This window comes from Panthera leo, chromosome A3, assembly GCF_018350215.1.
Source record: "Panthera leo isolate Ple1 chromosome A3, P.leo_Ple1_pat1.1, whole genome shotgun sequence".
Taxonomy (NCBI): Eukaryota; Metazoa; Chordata; class Mammalia; order Carnivora; family Felidae; genus Panthera; species Panthera leo.
The window spans coordinates 29,221,024-29,235,219 of NC_056681.1; positions in this window are offsets into that span (position 1 = coordinate 29,221,024).

Sequence of the window (14,196 nt, forward strand, 5' to 3'; positions counted from 1 at the left end):
GGGCATGCAGAACTCAGCTCCCGCCTCCCTTGGCCCTGGTTCCAGCTGTGTTCAATCCCACATCCCTGAACTCTTGAGGGCTCGGGGTCTCAACTAAGTTCTTCCTCTTTAGGTCATGCTCCAGGCCTCACGGTGACTCTGTGAAGGTGGCCCCCACCTTCCTTATCACATGGCCTTATCAGAACGGTGCATCTGTGTCTCCAGATGAACCCAAGAGGAGATCCTCCATTCATGCGGTCCCAAAGGAGGCAGGTGGCATCGAAGCTAAACTACCATGAGAAGCAACTCGGACTGCCCGCCCAGGATCTCAGCCCCGAGGACTGTGGTCGCCCTGTTGCCAGTACTCTTTGGAGGCTGGCCAGGTCCCCCTTAGGATTCATCCCTTAATTCCATAGGCAGAGACTCACTCCCTCTTCTGTCCAACCTGGGCATCTCACCTTCTTCATACCACGTTGCAAAGTTTCTATTTATTTGACTACCTTCACTAGATTCTGAGCCTCTTGTAAGAAGAAACACATCTCAGTCATTTTGCTAATCCTGGGGACTAGGATAAAAGAGGCCTTTATGGTAGATTTTTACCACTGTTCCCAATTATTTATTTCTCTATACAAAGACGGCACCTCCCTGCCCCTGACATCAGGCTTGGCCTTGTGACTTGCCTTGGGTGATGAAATGTGACTGAAGGCCACCGTGCCACTTCTAAGCACTGCCTGATTCCACCATCACTCACGTTCTGAAAGAACCATGTCCCCAGAAGGGGCTTTGGTTTCTACTGTAAAAGATCACGGTGCAGAGCCAAAGCTGACCTACGAAGGAAGAGGAATTAGACTGGGGTTAAGGTCAGATAGCCTGGTGGGCCACGGAGAGTTGGGGGTCACATGTCACTGCAGCACAGCTTGGCCTAAGCTAATAGAGCCCTCTGCTCCTAGTAATACCAACATCTATAAAACGAGTACTGTCCAGAGCTCATGAATCCTTACAACATAGCCAAGAGGAAGGCACTGCTATTCTTTCCATGTCACAGAGGGGCAAGCTAAGGCACTCAGAGGTCGGTTGATGTTTCCTTAAGATCATAGCTACCAAGCGTCAGGGCCAAGCCTAGAATCCAGAATTCTCATTCCAAAGCCCGTTCCTTTCAGCCTTGCTACGGCAATGCCCAGTGAACAAAGGACTAAATGAAAACGCCGAGAGCAAGCGTATGTCCACAGGGTTCTGAGTTCGCCCTGAAGAAGACAAGACCCTCACAGCAAAAGGGAGGAGGGGTCAGGAAGGGCCAAGTTATTCTGGAGTGACAAATGCTTCCCCTCAGATCTCCGTGGCTTAGAGTTATGAAGTTTCTTTCTCACTCCGGCTCTGTGTCCATCATTTGTCATCTGCAACTGTGCTCAAAGCCATCTTCAGTCCAGGACCACGGCTGCCGGGACCGCCTCTGTTTGGAAAACGGTCAGTAGGAATGATAGAGGGAAATGTAAGATAGAGAACCATACTCACGCTCTTACCAACTTTACCCAAAGTGACACCTTGGATATAGCTCATTAGCAAATCGAGACACATGGTCACTTCTGAGTTCAATAGGGCAGGGAGAGACCCCATAGGAGGGATGTCAGGATGTCTGGGAAACATTGACATGCCATTCCACTATAGGGTCAAAAGGCCATAAATTGATTGTCCACCTCCCCCAGGCCCTACTGTGATTGGTAGTTCAGTGTGCTGGGATCTGTGTCTGTGCCCAGGCCTTAAAACTAAAGGCACGGTTCCTTAAACCTGCCACACCAGTAAGAGCAAGCAGGGATGCCGACCAGGAGAACAGGGTTCTGTCACAGAAGACCTACAGCCGTGAACATTATGCTGCCACTCAGAGCGTAAGGCAGAGGGGGCCCAGCCAGCCAAGAAGGGGCTCTGCAGGGAAGGGGGCAGGGCGGCCAAGAGAGAGGAGAGAAGAGAAAGGAAAAGACTAGGAGAAATGGGGGATTTCCTAGAAGAACAGAAATTGCCCAAAATCGAGTCCAAAAAAAAAAAAAAGGAACCAGTTATTAACCGAAAAAGAAAAGCAAAGGACAAAGGTCTCTCCCAAAGGCACGGGCCTCAGACCATTTTATTGGCCAATTCCAGCAACATTTCGAGGAATAGGTCATTCTGTAATAAAGCTTAAGTGCCCCAAAGCATTAAAACCAGCTTCCTAGCTCATTCATCAAGGACACCAAGAGCAATCAAGGACCCTACAGAAGAAAGAAAACCAGGGGTCAATGCCACTTATAAAACGAGGTGCAAAAGTTCTAAATAAAACGTTGGCGAACTGGATCCAGCTGTGCCTTCAAGAAATAAGACTACATCGTAACCAAGTAGACTTTATCCCAGGAAGGGACAGGACGGTGTAGTGTCAGAAAACCTACTAGGTGAGGAAAACTTCCTTCTTTTAGTAAGCTGATTGTGTGTGTGTGTGTCTGTGTGTATGTGTGTGCATATGTATAAATGTGTGGTAAAATATTTCTACCTGAGAATCTTCCTGCTAACGTACGACCCAGTTGTCAACATTTTGCTCTACTGGCTCTGTCACACCTATCCATCCATACTGGCGAGTACGAGGACATTCAGAACAGCAAAACTTTTCAACTTTTCTGCATGCCTGTAAAACGTCAGAAGAAAACGTTGGGGGCAAATGGGATCCAAAAAGACTTCCATATTCACACGATCTATGAACGAGTGTAAAACACCAACTTCAATCTGCACATTGCTATTTCCCAGAGAAACCAATTTAACATTGTCTTGTTCTCCCAACGGTAAAGAAATACATCCCTTACGCCATTGTAAGAGTCCTCAAGGATGAGACACTACGGCTAGAAAGAAAGTGCGATGTGAAATCTACAGAAAACACTGTCAGCATGACTTGGGTCCTAAAATGCTACGTCTCAACACCACCTCAGGACGGGATCTTGTGTCAGCGACGTGCGATTGTAACAGGTGTCCCTGAGATGGAAACTGCTACAGTTTTTTTATACGGTGCAACCAGATTCGCCACACACTGTCTTCTGTTTGCCAAGTCCACTGTGACCAATCTATTTCCTTATAAAAAATATGAACACATGAAGTGCATAATCTTCCTCAGGCTCCTGTGGAATTACGGAAGAGTCGGCTTTAAGGGATCTCCATTTCCCGCTAACCATTTGATTTGATACAACACAAGAACATTCCAACTTGCTCTACCTTCTTGGTCAGCACTTTTTTCTCAGGATCTCTCCAGCTATTATTTATTTGCTCCAAAGCCGGTAACGACGATGTTTCAAGTACACTGACCCTGTGTTGGTCTGGTGGCAATTCAAACTGGGTAACCGCGGAACGCTTAGCCTAGGGACTGGAACGCTTAGCCTAGGGACTAGTTACGAAGGTGTGAGCAGAGTTAGGGGAAAACAAACAGATGCTTTAGCACCACGGATGCTTACAAGAGCCGAGGGTCTCGACCAACGCCAGGTCTAAAGGTGGAGGGAGCGGTTACCAGGTTCAGGAGCTAGAGTCATGGAGAGAGGGTTGCTTGGCAGAAGTTTTGGCTTTCGGCAGAGGTACACCATTAACCCGTGGTGACCCAGTAGGGAGGGACCCATTGGAATAAAATACACAGAAGCAACAGAGGTTAGCAAAGCTATCTGAACCAAATCTCCTTCTGAAGCAAATGAGTAATTATGGGATATGCTAATTCCATCAACCCCCGTGGACTAGAAAATCTAGAATTTTGGTGTAGAAGTAAGGAGACACAAATGTGATACTCAAAGGGTTAGGTAACATCCCAGTAATCCTGAATTTGGATCAGGAATATCAGCGTGAAGAATGAGGTACTTCTTAGCTCTGTCCCCTGCCAAAGGCTACAGTGACCAATTCAACTGCAGCACCCATCCCTGATTTCCAGACTGTGGCCTTTTTTTTTTTTTTTTTAAGTTTATTTATTTGTTTTTGAGAGAAGAGGGTGCAAGTGGGACAGGAGCAGAGAGAGGGAGAGAGAATCTCAAGCAGGCTCTGCACTGTCTGTTAGCACGTGGAGCCCAAAGTAGGGCTCGAATTCACTGTGAGATCATGGCTTGAGCCAAAATCAAGAATCAGATGCTTAGGACGCCTGGGTGGCCCAGCCGGTTGAGCATCCGACTTCGGCTCAGGTCATGATCTCGCAGTTCGTGAGTTCGAGTCCCACATGGGGCTCTGTGCTGACAGCTCAGAGCCTGGAGCCTCCTTCAGATTCTGTGTCTCCCTCTCTCTCTGCCCCTCCCCTGCTCATGCTCTGTCTCTCTCTTTCTCTCTCTCAAAAATAATAAATAAACATTAAATTAAAAAAAAAAAAAAGAGTCAGATGTTTAACTAACTGAGCCACCAAGATACCCCCAGATTGTGGTCTTGGCTTACTATTTCCCATTAAAAGAAATACGTGCTTCCAGAAATAAGAAAATGGCTTATGCCTGATTTGTTGCAGGAAATGTACAAGATGAACCTGAAATATCTTGACATACCAGAAAGCAAGGATTTACAAAGACTCTTTAGAATCATATCACTATGACTTCGTGGTTAACTAGATAAGGCTGCCAATGGCCAGAGATGGGACAATGTTAGTTTTAACAAGAATATGACTTGCAATAGATTGAAACCCATCAGATGTGTTTAAACCTACGAGTTTATGATATTTTTTAAAATAAAGGTCAACTTCTAATAACAGGTAACCAATTCACTGTCTTGAAAACTCGTTAAATGGAAGATTGAAGCATTTAATCTCCTTCCCGATATGAATCGTGCCTCTGGGTAATCAAATAGTAGATGAGGGGAAGTGTCTCCTTATAATATTATTCCAGCGAAGACAGGAAAATGACAGAATTAGCATATCACCGTTTTACATTCCTCAGTGAATGAACACATCTAGGCATTACGAATCAAGAATGGTTAACATCAAAGAAAACCAAAAGCAGATGTTATATGCATCCTGATAAAAGCATACATCACTTATAATCTTTTCAAAGGGATTGAACCTAAGTGTGATGAAACTCCACACCAAGTGTGGGGGAAATACAAAGGAATACCTTTATCTGCAATGAGAATATATCAGCAAAATCCAGCCTGCAGGAAGCTCTACATATCAAACGGTCTCGGTCCTTCAACAGATAAACTGGCAGGAAAGGAAGAGGATGAAAGAACCTATAAATTTTAATTTTTTTTAATGTTTTATATATTTTTGAGAAACGTAGAGAGACAGAGACAGAGACAGAGAGAATGAGCAGGGGAGGGGCAGACAGACAGGGAGACACAGAATCGGAAGCAGGCTCCAGGCTCTGAGCTGCCAGCACAGAGCCTGATGCGGGGCTTGAACCCACGAACTGCGAGCTCACGACCTGAGCCAAAGTGGGACGCTTATCCAACTGAGCCACCCAGGTGCCCCAAGAATCTATAAATTTTAAAAGACACATTTTAAAAATCACTATTAGATTTTTTTTTTTTTTTTTAAGATAAAAAAGCTAGGGTACCTCAGTTGGTTGAGAGTCCAACTCTTGTTCAGCTCAGGTCATGATCCCAGGGTCATGAGATCGAGCCCCATGTTGAGCTTCGCGCTGAGTGTGGAGCCTGCTTAAGATCCTCTCCCTCGGGGTGCCTGGGTGGCTCAGTCAGTTGAGCGTCCGACTTCGGCTCAGGTCATGATCTCACGGTTTGTGAGTTCGAGCCCCGCGTCGGGCTCTGTGCTGACAGCTCGGAGCCTGGAGCCATCTTCGGATTCTGTGTCTCCCTCTCTCCCTCTCTCTCTCTCTGCTCGTACTCTGCCTCTCTCTTCCGCTCTCAAAAATAAAGAAAATGTTAAAAAAATTCTCTCTCTTTGCTCCTCTCCCCCACTCCCGCACTCCATCTCTCTTTAAATAAATAAGTAAATATAAAAATAGCAAAATAAAAGGTAAAAAAGCTAACCTATAAAGTTTAGAGATGCTTACTCAGGTGACGGACCTTAGAGACACTCAGGGAAAGGTTGCTTTTGAAGGGAGGGACAAAGTTGTGACTGGGGAGCATCTGGGGAGACCAACAAAGCACTACTTTTTGACCTGGGTGTTCACTTTCTGTTCATTCTACACTATCCCTTTTGTGTGCTTTACTTCCTGTGTTGTATTTTATAACAAAAATGAAATTCTACAATGGCACAAAAAATAAAACCCGTGTAACTGCAGCAACAGACAGTAAGTGGAACAGAATAGAGAGCCCACACATTCTTGGGGTTTTAGGTAATACAGCCTCTCAACACAGCCAGGAAAGGATGGCCTCTTCGTGAAAGCGTTCAGACAAGCTGCTGTCAGATTGGAAGTTAGATTCCTAGCTCACACCTTGCATAAAAATAAATTCCAAGTAGTGTGAGAGCTAAAGATTAGAAAGAAACAAAAATATAGACATTTAGAAACATACAGGAGAACATACAGAGCCCTTGGGGAAAGACAGATCTTTAAAAAAAAAAATCCAGAAGCCATTAAGGAAGAGGTGAATACATATCAATTACTACATATCAATTAAATACTGCCGTTTAGGGGTGCCTGGGTGGCTCAGTCGGTTAAGCGTCCAACTCCGGCTCCGGTCATGATCTCGTGGTCTGTGAGTTCGAGCCCCGCGTCGGGCTCTGTGCTGACAGCTCAGAGCCTGGAGCCTGTTTCAGATTCTGTGTCTCCCTCTCTCTCTGCCCCTCCCCTGTTCATGTTCTGTCTCTCCATGTCTCAAAAATAAATAAACGTTAAAAAAAATTTAAAAAAAATACTGCCGTTTAACCAAAGACACCTCTAGGAAACGTGGGGAGGGCATAAACATGTATGTGTGTATTTAATCTCTGATTGTCTTTACATTAAAAAAAAATGCCAGAAGGATACACAGAAAGTTAACAAAACTGATTATCTATGGGAAATAAATCTGTCTTGAAAGTGTCCTAGAATCCAAAAAACAAAACAAAACAAAACAAAAACAAAAACAAAAAAAACTTCAATAGTTGAATTTAAATTTAGCAAGGTGGCAGGATTTAAAGGGTCAATATACAAACATCAATTGTCCTTTTATAAATACTAAAAGAAATAGTTGGAAACTTACCTTTTAAAAAACATTTCCAGGGGCACCTGGGTGGCTCAGTTGGTTGAGCGTCCGACTTCGGCTCAGGTCATGATCTCACAGTCTGTGAGTTCGAGCCCCGCATCGGGCTCTGTGCTGATGGCTCAGAGCCTGGAGCCTGCTTCCGATTCTGTGTCTCCCTCTCTCTCTGCCCCTTCCCTGCTCATGCTCTGTCTCTCTCTGTCTCAAAAATAAATAAAAACATTAAGAAAAAAAATTTTTTAAAAACATTTCCAAATGCATCCCGGACACAGACGGATGGGAATAAACTTACAGAGAAATGTTGCTGGGACAAGGATGGTGGTAATCTGGTCCAGGGTAATATTCTCTGTAAAGGCTCCTGCCCTTAAATCAGTCCTGGATCCTAGGGGACCGAGCAAGGCATCTGAGCCTCAAATGGGACACTGTAGGACACAAGATGTCAGAATAGGCAAAGGAAACCGGCCCATGATATGGAGCCCGGAAGACACTGTAGGAATGTAAAGGGTGAGTGGTACCCAGCCAAAAGTGGGCTGTCAGGAGCCCAGAAGCCCTCTCTTTCTCTACCAGTCCTCCCTGGGCAAGAAGGGATACAGCAGGCGGTAAGAATGAAAGAGGCAGGGTGAGAGCCTCAGTTCTGTCTCCCAGCACCCAGATACCCGGCTAGAAATCCCCAAGTTTAAGTGAGGAGTGCTCCTCTTCCTTTCAAGGCAAAAGAAAAAGAAAGCCTCAGATCTGCCACAGAAGAACGTGGACAGCTTCTGAGGGACAGAGTCGGGTGTGGGCATCACTACACAACCTGCCCTGATAGGCTCTTATTAAATAGGGAACTGATCCTTTTTCTACCAATGGGCCTCAAGGTGTAATATTATTAGGAATAGTTAACGTTTACATAAGCTAGGTCTTGGGATAAACTGAGGCGGTTATAAATCTCGCTCAAGCTGACAAAGCTACAAAATCCCTAGATTTGAACTCTAGCTGCAGAGTGCCAAGGCAGTTGGGTCAGTGGTCATGTCACTAGTGGTCAAGCCCTGTGGGGTGTGACAGTTCCCAAAGTGTATCCACACATAGGGTTGAGGGGATGTATATGAAAGACTGGCTGCCAATTAATAAATGTTGAATATAATGATAGGTCCATGGCGGGGGGGGGGGGGGGTCCACTGTACTATTCTACTGGTAGGTTTACAATTTGTCCTTGCCAAAAAATTAAAAATAAAATTAAAGTCCTGACACCTGGGCCCCATAGGTTGCCAGAGGAGATTTGGATAATCGCCCAACAGCCCTCAAAGGTTCCCACTAAGTTCCGGGCAACAGGTTTGACCCCCAAGCACAAGGGAGAAGCAGACAAGGGGGAATCAGCCAAACTGGCCACCCACATTACAAACAAACCCGAGATCCCTGCCACAAAGCAGAATGCCTAGACGAACCTTGGGACCACAGGTCCCAGAGCAGCAGACCTGCCCTTAGTCAAAAAGCTGCTTAGATGTAAGCCCCAGCGATGCAGTCCACCATCACTGATAGATGTGTGTCCGGGGCCAAAACCTGCCCCACCCCCTAAAAACCCAGGGACTCTAGACATTCCTCCATAACCCCTAAGTATATCTATTATACCGACATCAAGCTCACCTCCACCCATCCCCAACAAACCAACGCACAGTGAGGCCTGAGAAGTTCCACAAACACCCCGATTATGGGCCCCGAATACTAAAGAAGCCCCCTTCGGCCCCACCAAAAACCACCAACCAAGCCAAAGCTTGACATTCTCTATCAGTCCCGGGTTTCCACAACTACACCAAAACGCAGGACCCAAGTAAGTGCTTCCCCACCAAAACACACCTGAGCATATATGGCCCTAGGCGTGCCTCCACCGCCCCGCCCCCCCAGGGGATGTTTGTTATTTGGCCCTGGCTGAACTCATCCCCACACCCAAATAAACTCAGATGCACGCTGGAGCTCCCCCTCGTAAATTGTTTGGCTCTGAATATATCCACCCCCTTCAAAAATGAAAAGTTGTGGAGTTCCATGTCACTCGTCCCAGTCGGGAAAGGAGGTTCCGCACAGCGCCCAGCAACTCAGGGATTCAGGGCTGGCTGAGCGTCACCCTACTCCCCCGCCCCAAATGCGCCCCCCCCCCCCCCCCCCCCCCGCCACACACACACCTCCTAACATGGAACCCCCCAACCCGCGGGCCTGAGCCGCCTTACTCCCCATTCTAGCCTTGTCCCAGACCCTAGGCCCTCCCTGTCCCCATTTGGAAGGATCTCTCGGGGCCAAGGACGGGGGCCGGCTTCGGTCACCGGGGCCGGCGGGACCCGTCCAGCCAGCCCTCGGCCCCGGCCTTTCTTCGCCAGAACTACACTTCCCAGAATCCCCGCAGGCACCGCCCCCCGTGGGGGCCAACGCAGCAGCTTCTGGTTCCCGCGGTTGATTCACTAGGACAATGGCTATTGCAACGACAGCCTACGCATAAAATACCCGGGCGTGAAACAGGCACCGGCTTCTGTGCAAAATCGCTCCTCCTCTGCCCCTTCTCCGGAGAAACTACACTCCCCAGAAGCTACTGCGGCAGCTCTGTACACGACTTCCCGATCCAGATCCTCGGTAGGAGGGCGGGGGTCTTCGCCTCTGAGGCATTTTGGTTTGGCTACCGGCCCGGGTTTTTGCATTTCAGCTTTGTTTGCTTTCCTCCCGGGACAGAGCTGAACTCCCTAGCCTTAGGCTCTGTGACATACACACCACCCTCTGTGAGCGCCGTCAAATGTAACAAATGGTATAGCCACTTTGGAAGACAGCTGCCGGTTGTTTATAAAACTAAACATACTCTTAACCATATGATCCAGCAAATGTGGTCCTTGGTGATGTGATGTGGACCTGGAGCGAGCTGTCAAGAAAGAATTCTTGAGAGGTTTGGGGTGCAAAAAAGTGCTTTCATTACAGCACAGGGACACAACCCATGGGCTGAAAGAGCTGCACTGTGCTTGTGAGGAGGGATTGATTGTATAGTTTTAAGTTGGGGGGTGGGGAGAGATAAAGGAAGTCTCTATAGAGATTTACATTTGTTAAAGAAGACTTACAGGATCCTGGAGGTCCAGAGAATGCCAAGCTAAGTTTGCTTGTTACTTCTAGCAAAGCATGAAAAGAGGCAGTTGTGAGCTCCTTGAGGAATGCCATACTTTGCCTGTCTCGGGTATTTATCGATGGGCTGCAAGTCGTAAGGAAATTTAATTTTATCTACATTTCTTTCGCCTTCGTTCTCCTCATCGGTTATGACACTTATAAAAATGAGCTCAGAATCACATATCAATTTTCAATAAATTTTCAAATGTAGTCAAAAGCACTCAAAAGATTTCTTATTGTGACACGGAGGAATTAGAATAAACCAAAGCAGGATTTGTATCAACAACCCCATAATCACACACTATGTTAAAAAATCCTTTTCGTTGAGAGTTAACGTGCACCAAGAGTCTAAGAGTATTTGTGAAATCAGCTCAGAATCACCTGTTATTCTCCAAGGAACATTCACAAGTCTTCCAAAAGACAGAAGTATTCAAAAGCACTGAAACTCCTTTTTTTTTTTTTTTTTTTCTTGTTAAAATTAACTACTGCTGACTACATAACTAGATAAATAGTGACAACTTCAGACACGTCCATCTTCTGGAGCCTCTCTTTTACATTCTCTAGTTTTCTAATTATATCTAGTTAGGTAGTTCTGGATTATCTTGTTATTTCTACTAGTGCTAGTTCTCACTAATTATATTAACAAGGAATAAATTATAGTTAAGAGGAATATATGATTCAGAGGTTCTTTGCTGAACCTGTTGCTTTGACTTTGACCATAGATATGGATTTCAACTTTAGATTGTGAGGGTCAATATGAGGGTGAGAGGCAGGGTCAGGGTGGTAGGGTCAGAGTGAGCATTACACAGTCAGGAAGATGATCCCTATGGGTCATGGTGAGGATCAGAGTAAGGGTCAGTGGTCAAGGGTCAGTGGTCCTGTGAGGGGGCAGGGAGAGTCAGACTCAGGGTATTTTAAGGGTCAAGGTCAGAGTCAGAATGAGGGTAAGTGTACAAGTGTGAAGGTGATGGAGTGAGGATGTGGGTCAGGGTGAATGAGGGTGAGAGTTACAGTGAGGGTCAGGGATAGGGTTTGGGAAAGAGTCAGACTGAGTGTTTGGTTCAGGTCAGAATCAAGATGAGGATGAAGGTCAGGGTCATGGAGAGGTTACGGGTATGGTTTAGGGTGAAGGTGATGTCAGAGTGAGGTCCAGGGTCATTGTTAGAGTCAAGCTGGGGTGGGGGGCAGGGTCAGTGTTTGACTTAGGATAAGGTAGATCAGAACAAGGGTCAGGGTCAGAGGGAGAACGGAAGCAGAGTGTGAGGGTCAATGTCAGGACTCTGAACGGGGAGAGTGAGGTCAAGGTCAATGTCAGGATAAACACCTGTTTGAAGAATAAATTTAGAATGAGGATGAGTAAGAAGGGGAGGGGAGGGTCTTGTTTAGAGTCCAGGACAAGGCCAAGGTGAAGCTGAGGGTCAGGGTGAGAATGAGTGTGAAAGTCAAAGTCAAGTGTGAGTCGGGTCCCAGTATGAAGCTTAGGGACAGATTTAGGGGGAGAGTCAGGATCAGGGTCATGGTGATGTTCAGAATCAAAGTGAAAGGGGGCAGATGAGTAGGAGGTTCAGGGTCAGGATGAATATGGTAGTGAGATTGAGTCTGAGCATATCATTCATGATCAGTGTTAGCGTCATGGTCAAGGTCATAGTTAGGGTTAGGATGAGAATGACTGTCAGGGTCAAAATGAGAGTCCGGTTCAGTGTGCAACTTGGGGTCAGGGTCTGGGTCTAAACATGCTCTAACTCACAATAAGAAATTTCATTTGAAATATTACTGTACCTGAACCTGGACCTTAATTGGAAGTGTGGTTTCCTGCCTGTTTTCAATTATTCTGCTTATTTTATATCAATTTTATCTAAATCATCATAGGAAGTTAGCTTAGATAGGAATGCACTCAGGTTCAGGAAGGGAGATGTAGCCTCTGGGTCATCAGGTCACCGCTGCGGCCAAAACTGAGACTCAGACTCTGCAAGGGGAAACATGGACCTAGCCAGCAGGGCATGTGGTGGGGACTCTGCCTCTGTATGGAAAAGTAGGATCTTAGCCTCTGTTATGGGGAGCTGGATCTTAACTCCTCAAATGGAAGATGGAGACTTAGCTCCTGGAGCCGAAATCTGGACTGTCTCTGGAGGGGAAAGCAAGGGCATACATAGCTGCTGGTGGTCTCACACAAAACTGTTTATTTCTGGAGAAAAGAGAGACCTTTATGCCAGACCTGAAGAGCCCCTCCCAGTGAGTGAGAGAAGCAGGAAATTTTAAGCTTGTTCGCACATGTAAAGTTTACAAAGTACTTACGAAGCTTACAAGATTTGTTTGAAATGAATGAGTGGTTTCAAGCTTGATTTCACATAAACTCTTAGCTACACTCTAAATTACTCTAAGAATGTCCTTTTAAGAATGCTCGAGTGGCTCTTGTGTTAATATCAACTGTTACATTTGCATTCTCTTTAAGGGCCAATAAGAAGTTTCATTTGAAATGAATGAGTGATTTGGAACTTGATTTCACTGAAAGTGCTTAGAATTGAATATATTTAGTCTAATTCCTTCTAACAAGGTAGATTAAGGAATAATGACATATTCCCTAATACCGCTTCCACTTCTCTAAATTTGTTTTAACTCATTTTTATTTGCTTTCACACCATTAGAAGTTTCCTTAGAGGGGAATGTCTGATTCTGAGCTTGTTTACAGAAAAATTGCTTGTTTGTACACATAGTTTAGTTTCATCTTTCTTTTCACTAACTCAACATGTTACTTTTGATTTACTTTACCTGTAAATGTGTGATGTGACACTGTTTTTACTTAACCTACTTAATTTGCTCTAATTTGCCCTAAGAACTTTTGAGGTGATGGTGTGTTTCTGAGTTTATTTGCACATCAAAAATTCTTATATAGCACTTTAAAGCTTCTACATGTGGAGCGCCTGGGTGGCTCAGTCAGTTAAGCATCTGACTTCAGCTCAGGTCATGATCTCATAGTCTGTGAGTTTGAGCCCCCTGTTGGGCTCTGCAGACAGCTTGGAGCCTACTTCAGCTTCTGTGTCTCCCTCTCTCTCTCTGCCCCTCCCCTTCTCACGCTCTCTCTCTCTCTCTCTCTCTCTCTCTCAAAAATAAACATTAAAAAAATTTAAAGCATGGGGCGCCTGGGTGGCTCAGTCGGTTAAGCGTCCGACTTCGGCTCAGGTCATGATCTCACAGTTTGTGGGTTCGAGCCCCGCGTCGGGCTCTGTGCTGACAGCTCAGAGCCTGGAGCCTGTTTCAGATTCTGTGTCTCCCTCTCTCTCTGACCCTCCCCCGTTCATGCTCTCTCTCTGTCTCAAAAATAAATAAACGTTAAAAAAATTTAAAAAAAAATTTAAAGCTCATATATTTTATCACAAATGAATGATTTTGAGCTTGATTTCACAAAGATGCAATTTGTTCTAATTTTCCATAGGAAGTCATGTTTAAGAATACTACTTAGATTTATCTTAATTTGCTCTAACTTGCAATAAGATATTTAGTTTGAGGGGCGCCTGGGTGGCGCAGTCGGTTAAGCGTCCGACTTCAGCCAGGTCACGATCTCGCGGTCTGTGAGTTCGAGCCCCGCGTCAGGCTCTGGGCTGATGGCTCGGAGCCTGGAGCCTGTTTCCGATTCTGTGTCTCCCTCTCTCTCTGCCCCTCCCCCGTTCATGCTCTGTCTCTCTCTGTCCCAAAAATAAAAATAAAAAACGTTGAAAAAAAAAAAAAAAAAATTTAAAAAGATATTTAGTTTGAGATCTATCTTTCTGGGCCAATTTGTTAATTTGTCTTTCTGAGCTAATGTGCCCTAGCTCCCGATAAGAAGTCAATATAGCTTAGTCTTAATTTTAACATGAACTGTTTAGTCACATTTTCATCTGCTCTAACTCACAATAAGAAGTGACTTCTGGGGCACCTGCGTGGCTCAGTCGATCAAGCGGCTCTTGATTTTGGTTCAGGTCCTGATCTCACAGTTTGTGAGTTTGAGTCCCGCCTAGGCTATGA